Source organism: Oncorhynchus gorbuscha, linkage group LG06, assembly GCF_021184085.1.
Source record: "Oncorhynchus gorbuscha isolate QuinsamMale2020 ecotype Even-year linkage group LG06, OgorEven_v1.0, whole genome shotgun sequence".
Taxonomy (NCBI): domain Eukaryota; kingdom Metazoa; phylum Chordata; class Actinopteri; order Salmoniformes; family Salmonidae; genus Oncorhynchus; species Oncorhynchus gorbuscha.
In genome coordinates this window covers 11243756-11269283 of record NC_060178.1, presented here as the reverse complement: position 1 = coordinate 11269283, position 25528 = coordinate 11243756, and the positions used below count along the sequence as shown (strand labels likewise).

Genomic DNA, 25528 nt, shown 5'->3' with positions numbered 1-25528 from the left:
TGTATGGAATTGTTGCTCAATAAACTGCTGGGTGTTTGAGTAGCTGACATGGTCATGTAGAATATTTACTTACAATTGTTTTGTTTATTGTGCATTGTCATATTTGAAACCATGGCAGAAAATCATAATGACAGATTGAGGAAGTTGTTGTGAGTAGTTGTATAACTACTTCTTCATTGGAGACGAGGTGTTGGATATTTTCAGCATCGATGTGATTGTTCTGAAATCATTCTGAAATATCTGTGAACGGGATGATGAATTGTTGTTTTCACCTCTTATTTTTTGGGCCTTTAAAAAAAAGAGATATATTTTTGGCTGGGGTGTCATTGTGTATTGCTAATGTTATGGGCTGACGCATAATCACTGTTTTTCAGATGTTCGTGGCGGGGGCTCGGAGCAGTGTGAATAACTACTACTGACGTAACTCACAAAAACAGTTGGACGTGACATATGAGTGCTGGATGTATTTCTATCCTAATTTACAATTACATGTGGAATTGTTGTATTCATTTGATGGGTATAGACTGTAAGTCATGTCCCTTTGATGCACTTCTCATAAGATCTCAAATGCTGAAATATCTTTTCATTGGTTATAAATGTTTTTGCCCCGTTTTTTTTGTTGCTGTCTTTAATTTAGAGATTAATTCTGATGGACCTTTATAAAATGGCACTATAGTTGGTAAAGTTAAGTCATAAGCTATCTAAGCAGGATGATAAATAAAATAGGCTACCTCTTAATGAATAACCCCTGTTTGAGTAATATCCTATCACCTGAAGAGATATATTTATTTAAGAATATTCTGTAAATGTGCTACTATGCCAAATAGGCTACGTTACAAACGTGAGATAAACGTCTGAAACGCCAGTTCATCCAAGCCATAACGTAGGCGCTACCTATCACGTATATATCGAATGATCTTCACTTCTGTCAAAGAATGCAAATGGTTGAATGATGACTTGTCAAAAGTCCATCGTTTTTTCCTACTGAGCACATTTTGCTGGGCACATTGCATTGGTAAAATGCTCTAAGGCATTTGTCGTTTGTTCATATTTCATGTTTAGTTTACATGTCGGTGCAGGCATACAGCTAATAGACTATGGCGACAGCGGGGTGTCTTCAAGGCAAGAATATCCCAGGATACACTGTTGTGGGACGCTCTGTCTGGATTGCAGGCTGACGCACTGTACATGAAAATGCCCAACAACAAGTCTAAATTTTTCCACAGTCGTGACATCGCGCAAAGGAGACGCATATTCTCTCACTAATCATGTTCGAGATGTCATTGTGGCTCACAAATGTACAGTGCAACGAAATAAAATGTTAGAAATTCACTGACTGTCTCTCTGTTTATGTAATCACACATCTCCCCCTCCTCTTCTGTGTTTGGAAATTTTACTCAGAGACAGAAGAGGAAGCGAGACATCCCACTCTCTCATTTTCTCTGGTTCATATTCAACTGAGCAGACCAGACACAGCTGCTAATGCATTGGTGCTAATGAGAGACCCCTTAAGCAGACCGGAACTTAGATATTTTTTTGTCACAGTTGTGGGAGTGGGACATCTTTATTCATCCACCATCTTTGATTTACTATGGCGAGACAGTAGTCTCGCGAAACATGGGAATAGAATGAAATCGGCCAGATGGGGTTTGTAGTTTTTATGGGGGGGGGGGGGTTCTTGCTCACGCGCACCTTTAGCTCTCATAAAATGTAAGCAAAAAAACACGCGTGTGCTTATAATCTTTAACTATGAAATGTTAAATAAAATACAATTGTATTCGTCACATGCTTCGTAAACAATATGTTTAGACTAATAGTAAAATGCTTACTTACACATATCCTATCACATGTTGTAATTATCAATATAATGGTACCAGGGTGCTTAAAATAGGCGAATGAGTCATGTCCAGAAGGGTGCGCGCTGATACCAATGATAGACATTTCTTTATCGAATGGCGTCTTTCCAAAAGCTCTCTGGGAGGCTATTGTTCGACCAATCGGAGCATCTTTCCATTCATAAAGTGGTGTGGACAGTTGTTTTTTTGAACGCGTGGATTTGGAGGGTTTCATAACCCTGACAAACTGAAAAACCTGTTCGACGAGAGCCAATAAAAGGCTCGGAAAAGAAGTTGCCGTAATGTGCGCCCAATCGCTCCTCACTTAGGAGCTACATGTGACCCCCCCTCCTTCATACACAAAATTGCATGAATGGAAATAGATTCTTCGTGATTGACATGTAAATCCACCAAAGTGTGGGCCGTTTCTATTGGTAGACAGCTGTTGTAGCCAATCAGGAGTGGAGGTGGGTTGGCAGGCAGCCGTAGAGTAGGTGGTGGGCGTGTGCTTAAATCTGGATAGACGAGTGTTGAGGGAGTTGTGGGAGTGTGACGCTACAACCACCTTATAAAGGGACTCACGGTGTGTCTTGAAATTGGAGCACGTTGCCTAAATTTGAGGTCTCCACACAGTCACTGAAAAGCAGCTGTCATGCATTCGTTGAAGTTGGACCACATGCTTCATATGACCGAGACGCCGCTCTTCTGGGTCGGGACATTCACAGTGGCCTCACTGTCTTTATGGGTGCTCCACCGACTCCTCCAGGGTTTTCGGATTTGGGTCTTGGGAAATGGACAGTTGCTCTCTCCGAAATTGGGCAAATGGGCAGGTGAGTTGGTCACGAATTCCTTACGAAAAAACCCAAGTCACGAATGCTGTTCAGTAAGCCCTGAACTCGACAATAAAATGTCAACATTGGGATATTTCAGGGAAACTTTGCAATTCCCCCCAAAAACTGTATTCATCATTTTTGACGTATCAGCGACATTAGAAAGTTGAGTTGTGTAACAGGGTTATCGAGTAAACGCACTAACTGGTTAACAAGATCATGCTTGTTGGCTAAATGTGTGTGCGCAACACCCGCACTTCAGCACCTCTGACTGATGTTCCAGAACCCAAACCAGCGTTTTTCGCCCTCCTTTAGAATCGACAAAAGATGTCCAGTACAGATGAACCACAAACCAATTTGCGCAGGTTGTGCACTCATTCAGAGATCAGTCATGTGTTGTGGGTGAGCATTCATCCAGCGGCACACTGGGCAACAAATGCCCATCCACTTGCTGTAGGAATAACCTGCCCAATTCTATAAATATAGATTCCTAATGTTGACATCGTTAGGTTACCATAATCTTTGATTATTAGTTTCTTTGCCTCTGACTGTATTTGGTCTAATTCGTATCCAGACAGTTTTCTTGTTTCAATTATTTTTGTGTGTTTAAAACTAGGGCTTTCTGTCGCAGTTTTGGTAATTTAGAAGTTTGTCTTCGCTGTGTAGACATTTTAAGAATCGTGTCTTTGCATAATGCGGAGACTAGTCTCTTTGGCATAGCTTTGGCCTAGCTTGACCCAGTTATCCAGTCTCCTCTTTCGAGAATTACTACTGCGTCTGGAGGAGAAGCGCGTTTTCGTCTTGCTGCGCAATTGGCCCAGCGCGCACTCCATAGCATCCGGATAGGTTTTATCTTAGATGTTCACATATGCAAAGCGGCCACATCTTTCTCTGCATCATGACGCACGTTTGTCAAAAAAAAAAAAAAAAAAGGTCTGGGTTTGGAATTATATTTTAATTTAATACAAAATTAATGCCATGTGCGTTTAAGGAATCGGACACGTGTCACGTTGATATAATGGACATAGTTTGATCTACTCTCGGTTTCTATGCCTCAGGGTTCGGGTTTGTCTGCGCTCCAGCTCTGTAATCGGTTATTGCCTTGTCATAGATTCAGAAAATCATTCTCATGTTGCGTGGACGTTCGTAAGTAACCATTTATAATAGGTATGAAGTAACCATTTATAATAGGTATGTAGTCAATCTCCACATTGATTGTTACACATTGAGGTTTGGCAGGCGGCCACTAGCCTACCTCACTGTACAACAGGTGACATTAATATGATTGATAATTCATTTAATTCGTTTTTTTGGGGGGGGGCAGGTGGGTGGAGTGAAGACTCTAGTAGGGGGTGGAGACGTGGGCCAAGTGGAGGGGTGGGTGGGTGGAGATGTGTTGGAGACGCAGGTAGAGTGGTGGGTGTGGACACACCGGAGGGGTGGGGGGGTAGTGGGTGTGGAGACGCCAGTGGGGGTAGTGGTGGGGGGTAGTGGGTGTGGAGACGCCAGTGGGGGTAGTGGGTGTGGAGACGCCAGTGGGGGTAGTGGGTGTGGAGACGCCAGTGGGGGTAGTGGTGGGGGTGTGGAGACACCGGTGGGGGGGGGTAGTGGTGGTGGATTGGGGGTTGGAGACCTAGGTAGAGTAGACTGGTGGGGGTGGAGATGCAGGTGTGGGGGAGACGCTGGTAGTGGTGGTGGGTGTGGCGACGTGGGCAGAGGGGTTGGAACTGCGGGTAGAGTGGTGATGCGGGTGGAGGGGGTGTGGGTGGAGACACCGGAAGGGGGTAGAGACACCGGAGGGGGTAGTGGTGGGTGTGGAGACGCTAGTAGAGGGGTTGGAGACATAGGTAGAGTAGACTGGTGAGGGTGGAGACGCAGGTGTGGGGGGAGACATAGGTGGATTGGGGGTTGGAGACATAGGTAGAGTGGTGGGGGTGGAGACTCAGGTGGATTGGGGGTTGGAGACATGGGGGGGGGGGGGGTTTAGAGCAGCGTTTCATTCATTGTAAAGAACATGCACATATGGGAATGAAATGTATCCCCAGTGTGTCTGTTACTCAGGAATGGTCTGCAGCTCCATCTATGCTTGTGAATGTGCTTCCCCCTAGTGGTGTGTGTGTGTTTGAAAGAGTTGTGCGAGAGAGAGGCGTTGCAGTTCATGTGACGAACATGCTCCGGGTAAAGAATGCTGCAGCTCCTCATTTCAAGCTCCCCCCACCAGCATTCCTCTCCTCCACTCTTCTCTGTCCAGCATCATCTCTCATCTCTCCATCCTGCTCTTGATATTTTTTTAAAATCATTTCCTCTTTCTTTCCTTTTCATCTTTCTCTCTCCTATTTAGTGATGTCAATCTTTAATAAGTTATCTTTCAATGCACTAACTAGGCATCAATGGGGGGGGTTAGAAAGCAACAAGTTGCCCTAAAGTTTCCTCTCTCCAAACCCCACCCCCTCCCCGAGAGGGAAGTTGAGATGTGAAGAAAAATAAACTATTGATTTTTATATATTTGTGACCTAAATATAGATGTTATTTTTGGTCCTGGGCTCTGAAGTAGACTTTAATAAGATGTATTTTCTCTCAGATGATTTTGCTCTGCAGTATTTTTTTCTTCTGTTTGTTTGCCCATGTGACTTTCTCCTGCTATTTAAAGCAGCGTGTGTCTGAGAGGGTGGTGGTGGATGGAGGGCACGTTGGCTCTTCTACTGCAGCCCTCACCCTCCCCACCACACACTCCTCTCTTGGGAGGGGGTGGATTGTTGATAGGAGGAAGAGGGGTGGGACAGTTTATGTAATGAGGAGAGAGGCTTGCTTCTCCTCACAGAGACAGGGATCCACTTGTAGTTTGGTACCCATTTTTTATTTGCTACAGGGCTATATTGTATACAGCCATGAACTGTGCTGCAATAGGAGGCTATGTCTCTTCCGTTAGGGAGAATGCATTGCTGAGTGCAGACACGATAGTTTGCTTGATGCGACTGGGTAGCCATAAGGGGTCTGGGTAGCCATAAGGGTCTGTGGAGGGAAGAGCTCAGCTTGTTGCGGCAGGGGCAACTCCGCTGGGGGGGGGGAACGTCGATATACAGCAGCTACCTCTGTTACGTGATGTGCAGCACTCTGCGCTGAGTGCAATGGATGCCCTACCCGCTCGGGGCATCATTGAGCCAAAATGGCATTTAGGATAATTTTCTGTATCTTGAAGGTAGATCAGATGGGAGTGAAACATTCGTGCCAATGAGTCGTTCTACATTTCAATTCAACACTTAAAAAGGGCTCTATGGATCCACACACAGTAACCCCTCCCCCACATTGGTTGTCATTGTTTCTGTCCTCCCAGTAGAGAAGCGTCAGCTGCTGTGATATCACTCACGGCTGCTTGCGTAGCCCCTTTCTGTGAGGATTGTCACCGCCGTAACTCTCGCCTCGCGTGAAGGGAATTAACCATTCTTCTGTGTGTGTGTGTGTGTGTGTGTGTGTGTGTGTGTGTGTGTTAGCAATGAGAAGTTTGGACACAATGTTCCTTTCTGGGTCGACGAGTGGAATTGTTGAATGAATGATTTTCCAGCATCTTTTTCATTGTTTTATTCCATTTCACAAGAGTACAACACAATGGGGCAGTCTAAGAATGGATCTGAAATGGCCCCTATTCCCTATAGCAGCTTATGAATGGATCTGAAATGGCCCCTATTCCCTATAGCAGCTTATGAATGGATCTGAAATGGCCCCTATTCCCTATAGCAGTTTATGAATGGATCAGAAATGACTCCGATTCCCTATAGCAGGTTATGAATGGATCTGAAATGGCCCCTATTCCCTATAGCAGGTTATGAATGGATCTGAAATGGCCCCTATTCCCTATAGCAGGTTACGAATGGATCTGAAATGGCTCCTATTCCCTCTAGTGTGCTACTTAGGTATATTTTAAATTAATTTAACCTTTTATTTAACTAGTTAAGAACAAATTCTTATTTAAAATGATTGCCTACCAAAAGGCCTCATACGGGGGCTGGGATAAAAAATAAAAAATACTTTAAATAAAAAATATAGGACTAAACACACCACGGCAAGAGACAACACAATATAAAGAGACCTAAGATGACAACACAGCATGGTAGCAACACAACATGGTAGCAACACAGGGTACAAACATTTTTGGGCACAGACAATCAGCACAAAGTGCAAGAAGATGGAGACAACAATACATCGCGCAAAGCAGCCACAGCTGTCAGTAAGTTTCCATGATTTGCGTCTTTTGAAGGAAGAGATTGAGATTAAACTGTCCAGGTTTGTTGCAGTCCTTACTCTATTGGATCCGGGGCAAACGCGGCCCACCATTTTACATGATAAAAGTACATCTGAAATGTAACATCATTCCACACACACTGATTTGCACCCTATACGTTGAGACATGGGATCAATATGTTGCAGCATTTCAGGGAGCCCTGAATTGTCTCTCTCTCTCTGTCTGTTTTTCCTGTAGAGGGATGGACTGATCTGTTAACATAGAGAAAAACACAATCTCCATCTTGTGAATACCCTCTTCTCCTCCATCTTGTGAATACCCTCTTCTCCTCCATCTTGTGAATACCCTCTTCTTCTCCATCTTGTGAATACCCTCTTCTTCTCCATCTTGTGAATACCCTCTTCTCCATCTTGTGAATACCCTCTTCTCCATCTTGTGAATACCCTCTTCTCCATCTTGTGAATACTCTTCTTCTCCATCTTGTGAATACCCTCCTCTTCATCTTGTGAATACCCTCTACATCCCTCAGACTCCACTTTTTATTTATTTATTTTTTGTCAACCTGATGTGATGCAGTCAAGTTGCCCATTGATGCTTTTTTGCCCAGGAGTGTTTTAATTCTTAAGATGGCCAGGGAATCTGCTTCTCTTTTCACTCTGTGCTGTGCTCTCCCTCCTTTTTTGTTCACTTTCCCTCTCCCTCTTCTCATTATTCTGCTCTCTTTCTATTTTTAGCCACCCCTAGGATCCCTGCTCTCCCTCCCTCTTGTGCTTCTTGTTCGTCATCACCCCCCCCCCCCTTCTCCAGCTCGGTGCTAGATAATAATGGCTACTGCCTGCATGAATCTTTCATCATCTGTGGGTTGGTTCCTCTGCTGCAGTGCTACTCATGGTGCATGATGGTTTTGGGGTGGGGTGATGGGAAGCATTGGTACCCACTTCCCACCCTGAACATCCTGCATCTGATGGCTTTGGGTAGTGAGAGGTGTGTGTTAGTCAGGCAGGGACTAGGGGGTGAAGGGCAGAAGCTGTCTAAAAATAGCAGTGCTCCCTCCTGACAAGGAGAGCAGAGAAAGTCACTAGAACATCAGTCCGGACTCCTTGTACATCCATCTATCCTGCTTGGGCTCCACTGTCTTTAGTCTTCGTTATAAACAAGTGGTTAATAGACCATTTCTCTTCAGCCAACTGTAAAGACCATTTGTCAAGAGGCCTTGTTTTAAAATGAGTCAGCGTAGCTTATTGATAACGTTGTAGAATTTATACTAGTTTATTTTCTTTCAGTTCCACGTTTGTGCGTTGTCATGTGGATTAATAACGTTGTTGGGTGTGTCTCCTTGACTGATTTGCTGTTGACACAGATGTTCTATTTAAACCGATTGCCATCCAGTCACCTGTGAAGGCTCCAGTCACCTGTGAAGGCTCCAGTCACCTGTGAAGGCTCCAGTCACCTGTGAAGGCTCCAGTCACCTGTGAAGGCTCCAGTCACCTGTGAAGGCTCCAGTCACCTGTGAAGGCTCCAGTCACCTGTGAAGGCTCCAGTCACCTGTGAAGGCTCCAGTCACCTGTGAAGGCTCCAGTGCTGTGGAAACTCTGTTGCTCCAGTGTTGCTGTTTTGATCATCCGAAAAGCAGTCCGACCAGAAATTATGGCGTCACGATTTAGCTAAGATAAAGGAATTTTCTCTGCAATGAGTTTCTTTTGAAAGCCTTGACAGGAACTGCATGAGGACACTTCATGCTAATGTAAACTGAACAAAAATATAACATGTTGGTCACATGTTTCATGAGCTGAAATAAGAGATTTCAGACATTTTCCATATGCTTATTTCTCTAAAATGTTGTGCACAAATTTGCTAACATCCCTGTTAGTGAGTATTTCTCCTTTGCCAAGATAATCCATCCACCTAACAGGTGTGACATATCAAGAAGCTGATTAAACAGCATGATCATTACCCAGGTGCACCTTGTGCTGGAGACAATAAGGCCACTAATGTGCAGTTTTGTTGCGCAACACAATGCCACCGATGTCTCAACTTTTTAAGGGAGCGTTCAACTGGCATGCAGGAATGTCCACCGGAGCGGTTGCCAGAGAATTTAATGTTAATTTCTCTGCCATAAGCCGCCGCCCAACACAATTTGAGAATTTGGTAGTATGTCCAACCAGCCTCACGACCACATGTAACCATGCCAGCCCAGGACCTTCACATCCGGCTTCTTCACCTACGGGATCATCTGAGACCAGCCACCCGGACGGCTGATGAAACTGAGGCGTATTTCCATCTGTAATAAAGCACTTTTGTGGGGAAAACCTTTGACTGGTTGGGTCTGGCTCCCTAGTGGGTGGGCCTATGCCCTCCCAGGCCCACCCATGGCTGCACCCCTGCCCAGTCTTGTGAAATCCATAGATTAGGACCTAACTAATTCAGTTCATTTGACCAATATCATTATGACCTTCAAGTCAGTAAAATAATAGCAATAGTTGCATGTGGTGTTGATTTTTGTTCAGTATGTTAGACCCCCAATATATTGGTTATGTCATATATTCCCCACTATATGTTAGCAGTCCATACAGTTTGAAGTGTGGTGTATAGTGATTTGGCACCAGGCTGAAATGTTTTGAGAACCTGTACCGGCCTCTCTGTCTACCGGCCTCTCTGTCTACCGGCCTCTCTGTCTACCGGCCTCTCTGTCCTGACTTCTCCCCATTTTCTCTTTTTTTATCTCCAGTTGTGACTGGAGCCACAGACGGAATCGGGAAAGTCTATGCAGAGAAGGTGAGTTTCCTGCATGGGCCCATTATTTCATTTCATCCATAGAAAAACACACGAGCACTGGTTCCCAGGCTTCTACTCAGTTCCACACACACACACACACACACACACAGTTCCATGTTGAGCCGGAGAACCCTTGTCATTGGGCCATGTGTTTTGGAGTAGTAGTAAAAGCCCAGACTTAGTAGTTGGTCGGCCCGTGCTACAGGTCTCTCCCAGTCAAGACGTGGTAGTTGGCCGGCCCGTGCTACAGGTCTCTCTCCCAGTCAAGATGTGGTAGTTGGTGGCCCGTGCTACAGTTCTCTCTCTCCCAGTCAAGCCGTGGTAGTTGGCCGGCCCGTGCTACAGTTCTCTCTCTCCCAGTCAAGCCGTGGTAGTTGGCCGGCCTGTGCTACAGGTCTCTCTCCCAGTCAAGTCGTGGTAGTTGGCCGGCCTGTGCGACAGTTCTCTCTCTCCCAGTCAAGCCGTGGTAGTTGGCCGGCCCGTGCGACAGTTCTCTCTCTCCCAGTCAAGCCGTGGTAGTTGGCCGGCCTGTGCTACAGTTCTCTCTCTCCCAGTCAAGATGTGGTAGTTGGCCGGCCCATGCGACAGTTCTCTCTCTCCCAGTCAAGCCGTGGTAGTTGGCCGGCCCGTGCGATTGAGTCTCTCATTCTCCCAGTCAACCGTGTGTAGTTGGTATACTGGAGTGGTGTGTTCAGTTCTCTCTCTCCCAGTCAAGCCGTGGTAGTTGGTGGCCCGTGCTGGAGTGGTCTGTCTCCCAGTCAAGCCGTGGTAGTTGGTATACTGGCCTGTGGCTTCAGGTCTCTCTCTCCCAGTCAAGATGTGGTACTTGGTCGGCCCATGCGACAGCTCTCCAGTCAAGACTTGGTAAGTGTGTGTGGATGAGGAGGGTGTGTGTGGATGAGGAGGGTGTGTGTGGATGAGATGAAGAGGGTGTGAAGAGGTGGATGAAGAGGGTAGTAGTTGGCCCCGTGGAGAGCTTGATTGAGTCTGTGGATTCATGTTCAGTAACTGGTGTGACTGTGTTCAGGTATACTGGAGTGGTGGTGTTCAGGTAAACTGGAGTGGTGGTGTTCAGGTATACTGGAGTGGTGGTGTTCAGGTATACTGGAGTGGTGGTGTTCAGGTATACTGGAGTGGTGGTGTCAAATCAAATCAAATTTATTTAGTAGTGGTGTTCAGGTATATCTCAAAGTGGTGGTGTTCAGGTAAAACCCCAAACAGCAAACTGGAGTGGTGGTGTTCAGGCCAAAACCTGGAAGTGGTGGAACCGGTATACTGGAGTGGTGGTGTGCCGGATTATAACTGGAGTGGTGGTGTTCAAATGTTATAAATGACCAGTGGTGGTGTTAAGGCAGAACATGAAACTGCAGCAGCACAGGTGGTGTTCAGGTAGCCATCTGGTAGTCCTGGTGGTGTTCAGGTATACTGGGGTGGTGGTGTTCAGGTATACTGGAGTGGTGGTGTTCAGGTATACTGGAGTGGTGGTGTTCAGGTATACTGGAGTGGTGGTGTTCAGGTATACCTCGTCTTCTCGCCCCTCAGCTTGCTGGAAAAGGATTTGCCATGATGCTCATCAGTCGCTCCCAGGACAAGCTGGATAAACAAACTGACCCTAGCCCCACATAAACTTGCAGCATAAATGTGTGTGGAGGAGGGGAGGGTGTGCCCCATGTGGATGAGGAGGAAGGATATAACCCCACCCACTTTGGATGAAGAGGGAAATGTGTGTGGATGAACAAGGCAGAGTATAGTGGATGAAGAGGGTGTGTGTGGATGAAGAGGGTGTGTGTGGATGAAGAGGGTGTGTGTGGATGAAGAGGGTGTGTGTGGATGAAGAGGGTGTGTGTGCACCTCTTTCTGACGGTCTGGCAGTCATCCCAATGCTAATGGTTGGATCACTATATTCACTTTAATAATGTCACTTTAATAATGTTTACATATCTTGCATTACTCATCTCATGTGTGTATATGTAGATGTGTATATACTGTATTTTACCATCTCCTGTATCTTGCCTATGCTGCTCGGTCATCCATATATTTATATGTACATATTCTTATTCCATCCCTTTAGGTGTGTGTGTGTGTGTGTGTGATAAATATTACTGCACTTTCTGAACTAGAAGCACAAGCATTTCATTATACTTGCATTAACATCTGCTAACCATGTGTATGTAACCAAGAGAATTTGATTTGGAGTATTGTGTGTGTGTGCGCGCACCAGGTCTGCTGACATTTAAGATGGGATGCCAGTTTAAAAAGATTCCCCAGCCTTTACTAAAGGCTAGCCTGTACATCACTACAGGAACTGTATATAACATGGGGATGTATAATATGGAGACACACTCCTGTCTGTGGAAGCCTGGAATCTCTTCGGGTGGAAGCCTGGAATCTCTTCGGGTGGAAGCCTGGAATCTCTTCGGGTGGAAGCCTGGAATCTCTTCGGGTGGAAGCCTGGAATCTCTTCGGGTGGAAGCCTGGAATCTCTTCGGGTGGAAGCCTGGAATCTCTTCGGGTGGAAGCCTGGAATCTCTTTCTGGGGTGGAAGCCTGGAATCTCTTCGGGTGGAAGCCTGGAATCTCTTCGGGTGGAAGCCTGGAATCTCTTCGGGTGGAAGCCTGGAATCTCTTCGGGTGGAAGCCTGGAATCTCTTCGGGTGGAAGCCTGGAATCTCTTCGGGTGGAAGCCTGGAATCTCTTCGGGTGGAAGCCTGGAATCTCTTCGGGTGGAAGCCCGGAATCTCTTCGGATCGTCATGGAAAGCTGTCGGGTTGAGGGCACGGTGTGTGGGAAGATGATGTCCGCGTGGGCATGCCTGCATTGTACACTACGTGTCCAAGTATGTGGACACCCTTTCAAATGAGTGGATTCAGCTGTTTCAGCCACACCCATCGCTGACAGATGTATAGAATCGAGCACACAGCCATGTAATCACCATACACAAACATCGGCAGTGGAATGGCTCGTACTGAAGAGTTCAGTGACTTTCAACATGGCACCATCAGGAGGCCCTGCTAGAGCTTCCCCGGTCAACTGTAAGTGCTGTTATTGTGAAGTGAGAATGTCTAGGAGATACAACCGCTCAGCCTGCTAAGTGATAGACCAAACAAGCTCCCCAAACATCACCGGTGAGTGCTGTAGCGCGTAACAAAATAGTCTCCTCGGTTACAACACTCACTACCAAGTTCCAAACTGCCTCGCAGCAACATCGGCACAATAATTGTTCGTCGGGTGATTCATGAAATGGATTTCCATGGCCGAGCAGCCACACAGAAGCCTAAGATCACCATGTGCAATGCCAAGCGGAATTGGTGTAAAGCTCACTGCCGTTGGACTCTGGAGCAGTGGAAACGCGTTCTCTGGAGTGATGAATCACGCTTCACTATCTGGCAGTCCGACTGACTAATCTGGGTTTAGCGGATGCCAGGAGAACACTACCTTCCCGACTGCATAGTGCCTACTGTAAAGTTTGGTGGAGGAGGAACAATGGTCTGCGGCTGTTTTTCCATGGTTTGGGCACCTTAGTTCCAGTGAAGGGAAATCTTAATGCTACAGCATACAATGAAATTCTAGACAGCCCTTTCCTGTTACAATCATGACAATGCCCCTGTGCACAAAGCAAGGTCCATACAGAAATGGTTTGTCGATCGGTGTGGAAGAACTTGACTGGCCTGCACAGAGCTCTGACCTCAACCCCATCGAACACCTTTGGGATGAATTGGAACGCCGACTGCAAGCCAGGCCTAATCGCCCAACATCAGTTCCTGACCTCACTAATGCTCTTATGACTGAAGTGGAAACGAGTCCCCGCCGCAATATTCCAACATCTAGTGGAACGCCTTCCCAGAACAATGGAGGCTGTTACAGCAGCAAAGGAGGGACCAACTCTATATTAATGCCCATGATTTTTTGAATGAATGTTTGACGAGCACGTGTCCGCATACCTTTGGCCATGTAGGGTATCTGTCCAAGGCTTGTACTAAAATGTCACCCCTTATCCAGCAGTGGTGACTCCTGGCTGTGTTCAGAAATATCCCTCTCTGTGACTGGCACATCCCCCTGAATTTTTATCTCGTATCTTACCAGGGTGCACATCAGACAAACAAGTGTTCTACATTCTAATTGTGGCAAGAGTGTTAAAGGAGCAGAGAGAAAGGAGGGTTTTTAGTTTGTATAAATCGCCCACTCCTGTTTGAGTCGGTAAAGTTGTGTATTTTCATACTGATTTAATAATTTTTTTAAATGGAATTTCTGTTGTTGAAAGAGGGATCATGGATGGGACATGGAACGTGCTTAGTGCAGTCGGTGAATGGGCTGACTGAGGATAACGTATGAATGTGTGAGCATGTAGGCCATAGGAAGTGGAGACTACTTGATGATTTTTTTTTTTTTTCAGGTTGTCTCTACATAACATTAGAACGTGAAGTTAGCTTTGCTGCCTCCTGTCTGCACTAAAACTATAGCTGATTAGGAAAGCATTGAAACAGCCAGACAACCATATAAATCCTCCTATATGTACTGCTCATCATTAATATAATATTGTATTCATGTCCCACCGTTAACATCAAGTGTTTTCCTCCTGTTTATAGAGGAGCAATACAAGGTGGAGACCAAGACCATCGCTGTGGACTTTGGTCTGTCGGACATCTACCCCAAGATCCAAGCTGGACTGGCAGGCCTGGAGATCGGAGTGTTGGGTAGGTGTTCCTTCTGCCTGGTCAGCCTCGCTCTGTGTACCACAACTTCAACACCACATTCTCATCTGTTTCACAAAAGATCCTCACAAACCACATACTGACAACGGTCTCATAATCTACACAGGTAAACGACTCTTACGCACACTTTTGACATTGCGCATTTTGTTTGTTGTACCGAGGTAAACGTGTCAGTTAAAAAAATATATATAAAAAAAAAACATTACCCAGCAGCACATACTGACAATGTTGGCATGCATGTTTACACTTGTTTAACAACACGTGCCTCTGGTCCGCGGACCGCCGTGCCTCTGGTCCGCGGACCGCCGTGCCTCTGGTCCGTGGACCGCCGTGCCTCTGGTCCGCGGACCGCCGTGCCTCTGGTCCGCGGACCGCCGGCTACTTCATATAATGTTTACATACCCTACATTACTCATCTCATTATATATATATTACTGTACTCTATCTACTGCATCTTTATGTAATAAATGTATCACTAGCCACTTTAAACTATGCCACTTTGTTTACATACCCTACATTACTCATCTCATATGTGTATATACTGTACTCTATACCATCTACTGCATCTTGCCTATGCCGTTCTGTACCATCACTCAATCATATATCTTTATGTACATATTCTTTATCCCTTTACACTTGTGTGTGTGTAATAAGGTAGTAGTTTTGGAGTTGTTAGATTACTCGTTGGTTATTACTGCGTTGTCGGATCTAGAAGCACAAGCATTTCGCTACACTCGCATTAACATCTGCTAACCATGTGTATGTGACCATTAACATTTGCTAACCATGTGTATGTGACCATTAACATCTGCTAACCATGTGTATGTGACCATTAACATCTGCTAACCATGTGTATGTGACCATTAACATCTGCTAACCATGTGTATGTGACCATTAACATCTGCTAACCATGTGTATGTGACCATTAACATCTGCTGACCATGTGTATGTGACATGCATTTGATTTGACCGTCTGGTCGTGCCACTGGTCCGTGGACTGTACTTTGACTCCTTAGAAAATCAGATTCAGTCAGTCCTGGAGTTGTGACCCTAAAAATCTGTTCCTCTTGAGTGTGGTCATTCAGAATGAACCGCCTACTAGTATGCCTTAGGATGTACCTACAGAGTTGATTAGTTTTCAGATGTCACTCTCCGCCAGTCCACATTCTTGCTGTGTGATTGTCACTTTCAGACAAGACCATTGTTCTTTGTGTGAGAGCCCATAAGTACATGTGCTGCTCGGCTTGCTCTTCCAGTTTAAGGTGTGGTTGTGTGCACTTTTTATGAACACCTTGCTCTCATAAGGTCCTGCTGCCCCCTGGCTTTCAAGTGTAACAGCAGCAGTTTTTAATTTCTTTATTGCCAATAACTATGGTCTCGTCTGCTTTTAAATAAAAACAATTATTCAACAGTGAACAATGTTGGAATCTCCTATCCCTACCCTGAATACTTCCTGCATATTCCTGACCTGGACAACGTGAGTATTTAAAAAAACAGTTGAGTGCCAGAAGGTTCCTAGTGTTACTTTAGCTGTAGAAAATAAACTAAGACTGTTTGCCTTCGGAATGATTTAAAGATTCAATCTGGGATCTTAAGCACAACAAATTCGTAACATATCACACTATTTGCAAAATTGGTAACTCATAGTTAATGACGTAGTCCACAACTGGAACCTGTTTTGGCTCTTCAGAACCACTTTGAAAACTGTTTGCATTTATTCAAGTTTGAGAGGAGTTTTTACACTTAAACTAACGTTTTTCTTCTACATTCTAGTTCATCACCAACATGATCAATGTCAACATGACCTCTGTTTGCCAGGTAAGAGTTCTCTTGTTTCTGGAGCAGTTCTGAGTGTATATGTATACCATAGATATATCATCTAGTATATTTTTTTATCAGTGACGCTGTGCACTTTGTCTCTGAGGCAAAGTTCAGGGTTTTCAGCGGTAAGACGACGTATTGGCGACACGCTGGTATCACTGGCACGGACGGCATGTAGACGGGCGTCCATCTTTCTCTCGTCCTCTTCACCCACCCATTCTTTCCTCTTCTCCTTCGCTGTTGCTGCTGTGCTACCTGCAGGTTCCCAGAGCATCGGTGAACTACACTGTCATTGTTCACCCATAGACTACCCTTTCTTACCCTTAATCTCTTTCTCTCTTGCCCTGCCTCATGTGACTGAAATGTACCAGTGTGCCATACATCTCCCATAATGCAACTGGGGTAAATCTGTAGTGGGATCTAAAGTTCATCGCTGGTCCTGTATAACTTTAAATTACTTTTTTTTTTTTTGAGACAACTTTCTTGTCCAATCAATTTTGTCTGGAAATTGAATATTTGCATAAAGTGTGATCTGTAGTGTCCCACGTGTTTTATTTATATGGTACTGTATATGCTGCAGCCACTGATTCCTGACCTGTTCTGTCAGATCGTTGACCTGTTGCTCAGGAGTTGACTTTTGCCTTTTCAGATGACCCGTCTTGTCCTGCCCACAATGGTTCAGAGGTGAGTTGGTTTCCTTTTTTAGAAGTGCTGTTGCCACATTTCATAAAGAAACGTACATTCAGTTTTTATTTGCCTTAGTGCCAAACTAGGTAGTCTGAGGCAGTTCTTTATGGAGTTTTACGTCTCAGTCAAATTCTTGTCATGACAATGCGGTGCTTCACCATAACTATAAATTCTAAATAAAATCCTTTGTCAACCTGAGTGGTTGATTTTTCACCCACCTCCCTCTAATGCTAGTGTGGGTGCTAGTCTGAGCGATCATTCCACTCCTTGTCACTCTATTTCCATAAAGAGTTTGCAAGAGGGCAGAAATGGGCTGTGGCACACAGGCTATTCCAATGCTGGAATCTACATCAGAAAAGCCTAAATGTGCTCTAGTAGAAAGACCATGATATGAAGACGGGCTTGATATGTTTAGAACAGGAGACCAAGGGTGTTATCCAGAGGATACACTAATACACAGCTCCTCCTCCCAGCTGCGGCTGCGCCTTCCCCTTCTCCCAGCTCCCCCACCACCCAGCTGCGCCTCCCCTCCTTCTTTCTAGCCCTCTTTCTTTGTTCCCCATTCTGACCAGCTGTTTTTCAATTCACACAAAGTGCGCCCTCGGATTGGCTCGGACGAATCACATGGGATCTCTGGGCCAATGGAAAGGTGAGGGGCCAACCAACTCAATTTTCACTACATCACTGCAGCAACAGGGGCACAAACTACGTCAGCAAGCGACTGCCATGGCAACCCACACAGTGACTTTGATTACTGTGTGTGGCAGTTTACAGTGGAACTAGTCTGCTTGTACTCAGACAAACAGACCACGGCACCTTCCAGCGCGCCATAGCAGAACAAGAGAAGTCCTCTCATCCCCTTTTGTTTTGTGTGTTTCAGGTCCAAAGGTGTGGTCCTCAACATCTCTTCTGCTAGTGGCATGTACCCTGTCCCACTCCTCACTGTATACTCCTCTTCCAAGGCAAGGGCCACTCATAGACCTCTATATACAGACCTGCACCACCCGCAGACCGACAGATACAACACGTGTTTATAAAATGTTCCATAGTAGGACTTGTTACATATAGCGAAACCTTTTGGTTCTCCAGCTGTAGTTCAGTAGGGGGCGCTCTCTCTCATATTCAAAGGGATTTATTGGCATGGGGAAACGTATGTTTACAAAGCAAATTATAACATTTACACTCAGTTTTAAAAGAATATAGACATTTCAAATGCTATATTATTGGCCATGTACAGTGTTAAAGTATGAAAGGGAAAATAAATACAGATATTGGTTGTATTTACAATGTTTGTGCTCCTCTGGTTAGCCTTTTGTCATGGCAACGGGCCACATCTTACTACTGTGATGTCACACTGGCATTTTGCCTAACAGATATGGGATGATCAATGTTTTGATTTGTTTTCAAAGTCTTTATGGGTTTGTGTTCTGTGGGGAAATATGTGTCTCTATTGTGGTCATACATTTGGCAGGTTAGGAGGTGTAGCTCAGTTTGTACCTCATTTTGTGGGCAGTGGACACAGGCAGACGTGGCTCTCGAAGACAGCGAGGTTAGGTGAGTCTGTAGACAAGGATTTTCTTAATTTGGGGTCAGTCTATGGTCAGGTATTCTGCCACTGTACTCTCTGTTTAGGGACAGATAACATTCCAATTAGCTCTTTTTTTTATTATTGATACTTTCCCGTGTCAAACAGTTATTTTTGCTTTCTCAAAATTTGGTTTGGTCTAAATTTGTTTCTGTCCTACAAAGCTAGCTCTGTTTGTGAACAGAGCCCCAGAACCAGCTGGCTGAGGGGACTCTTCTCTAGGTTAATCTCTCTGTAGGTGAGGATTTTGTGGTGGAATGTGTGGATCACTTTCTTTTAGGTGGATGTAGAATTGAACAGCTCTTTTCTGGATGTAGATAACTAGTGGGTATTGGCCTAATTCTGCTCTGCATCGTTTGGGGTTTTGCATTGTACACAAAAAGTATATTTTTGCAGAATTCTGCATGTAGAGTCTCAATTGGGTGTTTGTCCCATTTCGTGAATTCTTGGTTGGTGAGTGGACCTGTTCATTAACTGATTTGAAGTAATAAAAACTTTATTTTTTTTTTTTTTTATTTTTTAAATCTCATACTAATTGGGATGTTGCGTTTCATGTTCCTTTTGATGGCGTAGAAGGTCTGTAGATGATGATGATGATGATGATAATATCTCTTGGTACCTTTTAGGCTTTTGTGGACTTCTTCTCTCGTGGACTTCAGGAGGAGTACAAGGCCAAGGGAATCATTGTCCAGGTAGGAACTCTTCCTGTTTACCTGGGCCACTTACAGCAGGACACCACGTTGGGCAACTTTCAGGTACAATTGTGTTATGTAGAACAAACATGCCTCTCTAGCAGGTAGAATAGGATAAGGGATCAGCTCTATTCATGGAATTTCTATCTGCAACGTTTGCACCATGTTCTGCAACGTTTGCACCACGTTCTGCAACGTTTGCACCACGTTCTGCAACGTTTGCATACTAAACATGACTCTGTTCGCTACTTATTTCCGGACTTATTCTCCGTTCTGCACCAGTTCCACAAACGTTTGCATACTAAACATGACTCTGTTCGCTACTTATTTCCGGACTTATTCTCCGTCAGTTCCACAAAGTTAGCTATGGCCACACCGTACAGTTCTACAAAGCTAGCTATGGCCACACCGTACAGTTCTACAAAGCTAGCTATGGCCACACCGTACAGTTCTACAAAGCTAGCTATGGCTTGTTGGAGAATAATCAGAATTAGTTGGTAAGGTACTTCTCATCAGAATGTTATTTTTGTATAATACTGTGGCGGGGTTGCAGTATCTGTTCTATGTCAAGACTAAGTTGCTTGGGCCGGAGAGAGGGGAGAGGTCAAGCGTGTATCTCTTGGCTCCACAATGTCTGTGCCAGTCAATGTGTCTCTGATCTTGTCAAGATGGGATGGATTTGATGTATGCCTGTTGATATGGAGGATTGGTTTATGGTTCTGAGTTTGAGAAAAGAAACATAGTTTAGGAGACAAAGCTGAACGCTAAATTATTCCTATGCTGTCTGGCTATGTGTGTCTTTGCTGTAAAGGATCTCAGTTGCAATGTGATAGACACTGAATTGATCTGAGTCACAGGGTTGTGATAGAGCTCATATAATTAAAGATGGACTTTGTGATAACTAATTCTGACGTGTGTGTTTGCTCATGATTTGGTAAATAGAGGAAATTTCCACGACAGGCTACACCTTACAGTTCTACAAAACTAGATATGGCTACACTGTACAGTTCTACAAAACTAGATATGGCTACACTGTACAGTTCTACAAAGCTAGCTATGGCTACATCTTACAGTTCTACAAAACTAGCTATGGCTACACCGTACAGTTCTACAAAACTAGATATGGCTACACCTTACAGTTCTACAAAGCTAGCTATGGCTACATCTTACAGTTCTACAGTTCCACAACTCAATCAAATCCTGGTCCTGAGGACCCAACGTTTGTATTGTTTTTGCCTTAGCACTCATACACTTGATTCAACTATTCTAAATGTGTACCCCTTTGGGTTCCCAGGTCCCAGATTGGGAAACACTAACTCAACAGGTCTCAAGTCGTGTCTTTAACGTGGATACTGTAGCTGTATATACATTTTAATTTTCAGCTAAACTTTCTCTCTCTTGCATATTTTGTTTTCTAGAGTGTACTGCCCTTCTTTGTGGCCACCAAGATGACCCGTATCAAGAAGCCCACCCTGGACAAGCCCACCCCTGAGCGCTATGTGGCCGCGGAGCTGAACACCATCGGACTGCAGGGCCAGACCAACGGCTACTTCCCCCACGCTGTAATGGTACGGCCTGCCCCCCCCCCAAATCTCCCTTAGTTTCTTATTTTATTTTTGGACAAGTCGAGGTAGTCCTTCCCAGTTTCTGTACGGTGCAGAACGTTCTGAGCTGATATAATCTGTTTGTCATGTAGAAGTATTTTGTTTCACGTCACTGAATAATGAATGCACCCTCTGTGTACAGTGCATTTGAAGTATTCAGACCCCTTGACTTTTTCCACATTTTGTTAAGTTGTAGCCTTATTCTAAAATGTATTTAAATGTCTTATTCTCATCCACACAAATACTCCATAATGACAAAGTGAAAACGAGTGATTGAATTTTTTTTTTTTTTTTTAAACATTTATAAAAAAATAAACCCATACCTTATTTACATAAGTATTCAGACCCTTTGCTATGAGACTTTAAATTGAGCTCAGGTGCATCCTGTTTTCATTGATCATCATTGATCATCCTTGATGTTTCTACAACGTGATTGGAGTCCGCCTGTGGTAAATTCAATTGATTGGACATGACTTGGAAAGGCACACACCTGTCTGTATAAGGTCCCACAGTTGACAGTGCATGTCAGAGCAAAAACCAGGCTATGAGGTCAAAATGAGTTGTCTATCGAGCTCCAAGACAGGATTGTTTCGAGGCACAGATCTTAGGAAGGGTTTCAAAATATATCTGCAGCATTGAAGGTCCCCAAGAACACAGTGGCCTCCATTCTTAAATGGAAGAAGTTTGGAACCACCAAGACTCTTCCTAGAGCTGGCCGCCCAGACAAACTGAGCAATCGGGGGGAAAAGGGCCTTGGTCACTGACAGAGCTCCAGAGTTCCTCTGTGGAGATGGGAGAAACTTTCAGAAGGACAACCATCTCTGCAGCACTTCACCAATCAGGCCTTTGTCGTAGAGTGGCCAGACAGAAGCCACGCTTCAATCAAGCGGGCTGTCATGGCCTTTTGAGTGTGCCAAAAGGCACCTAAAGGTCTCTCAGCCCATGAGAAACAAGATTATCTAATGAAATCAAGATTGAACTCTTTGGCCTGAATGGCAAGTGCCACATCTGGAGGAAACCTGGCACTATCCCTACGGTGAAGCATGGGGGAGGCAGCATTATGCTGTGGGGATGTTATTCAGGGACTGGGAGACTAGTCAGGATTGAGGCAAAGATGACCGGAGAAAAGTACAGAGATCCTTGATGCTCCAGACCGCTCAGGACCTCAGAATGGAATGAAGTGTCACCTTCCAACAAGACAATGGCACACAGCCAAGACAAGATGACGCAGGAGTGGCTTTGGGACAAGTATCTGAATGTCAGAGTGGCCCAGCCAGAGCCCGGACTTGAACCCAATAGCTGTTCAGTGTCGCTCTCCATCCAACCTGACAGAGCTTGAGATGATCTGCAGAGAAGAATGTGAGAAACTCTCTAAATACAGGTGTGCCAAGCTTGTCGTGTCCTACCCAAGAAGACTCCAGGCTGTAATTGCTGCCAAAGGTGCTTCAACAAAGTACTGAATAAAGGGTCTGAATACTTATGTAAATGTGTTTTTTTTTAAAATTATTTTTATTATACATTTACAGAATTGTCTAACCTGTTTTTAGTTGTGACATTGCGGGGGGGAAACTATTTAATCCATTTTAGAATAAGGCTGTAACGTAACAATGTGGAAAAAGCCAAGGGGTCTGAATACTTTCCGTATGCACTGAGTGTACTAAACATTAAACACATTGAGTTGCACCTCCATTTTTTGCCCTCAGAACAGTCTCAATTTATTGGGGCATGGACTCTACAAGGTGTCCAAAGCGTTCCACAGGGATGCTGGTCCATGTTGACTCCACTGCTTCTCACAGTTGTCAAGTTGGCTGGATGTTCTTTGAGTGGTGGACCATTCTTGATACACACAGGGAAACTGAGCGTGAAACCCAGCAGCGTTGCAGTTCTGGACTCAAACCGGTGTGCCTGGCACCTACTACCATACCCCTTGGAAAAAGACACTTAAATATTTTTGTCTTGCCTATTCACCCTCTGAATGGCACACATACACATTCCGTCTCAAGACTTAACAATCTGTCTCTCCTTCATCTACACTGATTTTTGAAGATTTAAGAGGTGACATCAATAAGGGATCATAACTTTCATCTGGATTCACCTGGTCAGTCTGTCATGGAAAGAGCAGGTGTTCTTAATGTTCTGTATAGTCCACACTGAGTGCTAACTAACCTCTTGCCACTGGGCTGGCTGACCACTGTCCTGGTGGCTATTAACCTGGTCCTCTGTTGTCTTCAGGGCTGGCTGACCACTGTCCTGGTGCCTATTAACTTGGTCATCTACTTCGGGGCCAGGATGAACCGAGCCCAACGCACCGGATACCTGAAGAGGAGGAAGCTGAGGGAACTGGCCAGCCAGAGCAACGGGAAGAGTGACAGGCTGAAGAGCGAGTAAAACCAACTCCATAGCAACGAATGGAGACTAGAAGCTGACCATAGAACTTCCATTCAACTACCCTGGACTGTGTCTGTGTTGATCAGCCCCCCCCCACATTGTTTAGTTTCAGCCATAATCTGGCACACCTGATTCCATTAGTTGACTAATGGTGTCAGGTGTGCCATTTTAGGGTTAAAACCATGTGAAACGTCTGAGGAAGACTGATTTAGAGGGTTGGGCAATGCTGCATTTGATAATGTTGTTGAAATTTCACTATTTTTGTGTGTCACGGAGTCCATATTGATGTAAATTTAGCAAGTCTCTCTGAATGAAGTGGTAACTGGCCACAGTGACAGGAACAAAATAAATGAAAGGAAAAGGTCTTTGTTCTCGGCACCGGGAATAGTTATTTTTCTATGTAAACAAAAATTAATTGGTGATAAGAATCTCAAATATATTTTTATGTACGTAAAAGCAAGCTAGATCTTCAGGCACTTTACGAAGTTTTGTTTATACGCTGTGGCTGAAAAGTGTACAAGTGATAATCTTAATCCCTCCTGTCCTTGATTCCTAATTTCCTTAACACCTCTCTAAGATCATTGGAGGACGGGCTCAAAGGTCCCACCCCTCGAACCCCTTCCAATGAGCTTCCAGAGGGAGGAATCAAGAACCCGGATAGTCAGTTGATGGCTTGTACACGTTTCAGACCTTAGCCCATGTAAGGAACTCTCTCCAGCCTCCGTTTGTCTTGTCTTGAGCTGAGTTGTTGTCTTTTTTGTGTGTGGTTGTTTTTGTGGATTTGTTTTGTTTCCTAGTTTTAAGTTGTCCAACCGCAATCTTGTAAGGTTGTTTTATGGATTTGATGGAGGGAAACAAAAGTACATTCTTTTCTCTTTCTCATCCAGTTCATGTTGGTTTTGGTCCAACAAGAGGGACTCTGGCACATTGAAGTCCTTGTATGGAGCTCTGAACGAGTGACAATAATAAGCTGACTGTACACGCTGTTGGCTTACAGCTCATACATTGTATTGCAGATACCAAAGATTGTATGTATTGTGCAAGATTGCCTCTTTGTACAACGAGCACAACTATTTCTGACTGTTTATATGGGGGTTTGACTGTGTTTGTATGGGGGTTTGACTGTGTTTGTATGGGGGTTTGACTGTTTGTATGGGGGTTGGTCTGTGAGGGCCGTGGCTCTCTTTATGCCTTGTTCAGACTTTAACCGTGGTGCCTTTTTTTTTAGTTTTCAGTGTGAAACTCCCCCAGTTTTACATGATCAGGGATGTTGAGCAGTGAATTGCCATGAACTCCTGCTACTTTGCACCTGTATAATATTCAGAACTGTTCTATGATAACTTTGCACAGTATTTTAATGTGCTCTGTAGTTTCACTCAACTTTTTGTATGATTTCTGGATAATATTAATGAACATGTACTATGCTGTTTTAAAAGGGATTCAAATGCTAACTTTATATTCCTTGTGTTAAAATAAAAAGTTTATAAAACATGGCGTATGCTTTTCTCCGGTGTTCCTTTGTGTTAAGATTCATTCTAAATGGCACCCTGTTCCCTTAGTGCACTACTCAAAAGTAGTGTACTATAGGAAACAGTGTACTGTTTGGGTGCACAACCAATGTGTTTCCCAGCCTCCATCTTTACTAAGATTTTGGGGCCAAAACTCTTGTCACTTTATGATGTCACAACCGGTAATCCACCATTGTCATAGAGTTCCAAGAACAACAACCAACAGCTGTCTGCATGTGGAATGACCAGAGACTAACAGCTGTCTGCATGTGGAATGACCAGAGACTAGGCAACAGCTGTCTGCATGTGGAATGACCAGAGATTAGGCAACAGCTGTCTGCATGTGGAATGATCAGACTAGGCAACAGCTGTCTGCATGTGGAATGACCAGAGATTAGGCAACAGCTGTCTGCATGTGGAATGACCAGAGATTAGGCAACAGCTGTGCATGTGGAATGACCAGAGATTAGGCAACAGCTGTCTGCATGTGGAATGACCAGAGACTAGGCAACAGCTGTCTGCATGTGGAATGACCAGAGATTAGGCAACAGCTGTCTGCATGTGGAATGATCAGACTAGGCAACAGCTGTCTGCATGTGGAATGACCAGAGACTAACAGCTGTCTGCATGTGGAATGACCAGAGACTAACAGCTGTCTGCATGTGGAATGACCAGAGACTAACAGCTGTCTGCATGTGGAATGACCAGAGACTAACAGCTGTCTGCATGTGGAATGACCAGAGACTAGGCAACAGCTGTCTGCATGTGGAATGACCAGAGATTAGGCAACAGCTGTGCATGTGGAATGACCAGAGATTAGGCAACAGCTGTCTGCATGTGGAATGATTTAGG

The 25528-nt window shown here is 44.7% G+C and overlaps 1 long non-coding RNA gene and 1 pseudogene across 2 annotated transcripts in view; both read left to right on the top strand.

Annotated features, from left to right (window-relative positions):
* Nucleotides 1–612, top strand: part of LOC124037526 — a 74162-nt gene extending 73550 nt beyond the window's left edge. For both annotated transcript variants that reach the window (XR_006839204.1, XR_006839205.1), the window contains exon 4: nt 375–612. This is a non-coding gene — a long non-coding RNA (uncharacterized LOC124037526). The remainder of the gene's footprint in view (nt 1–374) is intronic.
* Nucleotides 613–2372: 1760 nt separating this feature from the next.
* On the top strand, nt 2373–24662 carry LOC124037525 (annotated as a pseudogene).
* Nucleotides 24663–25528: the final 866 nt, after the last annotated feature.